This window comes from Vicia villosa, linkage group LG6 (assembly GCF_029867415.1).
Source record: "Vicia villosa cultivar HV-30 ecotype Madison, WI linkage group LG6, Vvil1.0, whole genome shotgun sequence".
Classification (NCBI taxonomy): Eukaryota; Viridiplantae; Streptophyta; class Magnoliopsida; order Fabales; family Fabaceae; genus Vicia; species Vicia villosa.
The window spans coordinates 157,249,010-157,251,014 of NC_081185.1; positions in this window are offsets into that span (position 1 = coordinate 157,249,010).

Sequence of the window (2,005 nt, forward strand, 5' to 3'; positions counted from 1 at the left end):
TGGTGGAGCCTTGGGTGAAGATAGTAAAGCAGTAATAGAAGGATATGTCGACTCCTGATTATGCAGGTTGTATGGATTCCAGAAAATATATTTCTGGATATGTTTTCACTATGTTTGGCACTGCAATTAGTTGGAAAGCAACACTTCAGAAGGTTGTTGCTCTATCAACCACTGAAGCGGAGTATATTTCCCTAACTGAAGCTGTGAAAGAAGCATTGTGGCTTGAAGGTTTTGCGAATGAGCTGAAACTTCAAGGTCGAGGTATCACTGTTAAATGTGATAGTGTTTACGGTGATTTCCAGTAAACAACCGCTAGTCCTCCAAACTATAATAAATATGATTTGGTTACTCGCAGGATCGACTAGATTGATCCTAGGACACATAGTCAATTAGATTGTTATCAATATTCTTTAGAACCATGTTCATGATTCGTTGTCTTCGACAAATGTTATTCGATTGAAAACATACACTTTTAGTGATGACTTGATTATATGTGATTATGACTTTAAAATGTAAACAACGCAGATAACGTAACATGCAATTCTGTTAAAAAGAATCTTAAAACATAAAACTGTTAAAGATCTTGAAAGTAAATAACATGAAAATAAATAACATGAAAGTAAATAACATGAAAGTAAAGATACAGTAATGTAAATGACAAGAAGTAAGTAGAATGCAAGAATTTAAAGATATTCGAAAACGAAAAGCAATAAAAGATAATACTCCATGTATTAAGATGGTGGTGTCATACGTACAATTTTCTCAGCGAACTCGTTCTCGTTAACGCTTGATACTTGAGTAAATATGTGAGTGATTTGTACAAAATGAACACACGGAATTCTATCATAAAAACTCCTATTTATACTAGTTTCGACCATAACGGCCCTATGCTAATCCGCTGCCACTACGTTTCTCATAAGAACTCTCCAGCGATGACATCTGTGAATAAGCAGTTACGCAACTATCTTCGAATTTCAAATCTTCCCCGCCTGAGTCCATCTTCGACGCGTGGCAGTATGTTAATAAACACTTACTAACAAACACGCTAAATAATAATACTTAAGCAAATTCATAAATTTTGTCTAAGTCTTCGAGGATATGTCCTTCCAATAGCTTTCAGTAGCCATCATCTTCATAAAAAACTTAGACATTTTTTACTATCGAAACATGGCCATCAGTAGCCATTTTATATTTCTCAGAGATGGTCATCAGTAACCACCTTGCCTTCGATCATACACTCCTTCGAAGCACATATATTTGTTCAAACGAAATTTTCAGCTAACAAATTGCCCCCAATAAATGCCTGTTTCGAAGATCAACAGAAATAGGCGTTTTTTTGCCATCATAAGATTTCGTCTCTTATTAAATTTTTGATAGTTCCAAGACTAACTGACTAAACGTCATAATCATTGATAATCTCTGTTTCCGAAACGTCTTGTCATTCTCAAAATGTCTTCTCATAACTTACATTCCCACGTCCTTGACCTTACTTCCTGGATTAATTACTCCTATATACTAGGAGTAAAGCTGAATCTTTCGACCGCCATTGGATTAAAATCATCATTCGCCACGTGTCCTTTGGGTTTTTACCCAAAAGATTTAAAAAGGATTCCCGTTAAAACCTTTAAATACTTTGGACTTGCCACTCTTTTTATAACTTCTCATTCCTATTTCTCCGTCTTCTTCATCAAACAAAGGAACCAACATCTTCAAACTTTTCAAATCTGCATTTCTCAAAACTCGTCCGATGGCTTCATCTTCCAATGTTCTTCAACCTGCTCTAAAGCTCCAATCCACCACACGGTCTGGTGAACACGAACACATTCCAAACCCTAACGTTGAAGAAGTTCGCGCTATCTACGCTTCCCAGGTAATCATACCCTTTGAACTTTCTGGAAAATCTTTTGCTTTTATGGGTCCATTGCCGGGTGAAAGATAACCAAACCCTAAGTAAGTTCTTCCCTGCTTATTATAAGACTAGGCCATTAGTGAGCAAAGCTAACAC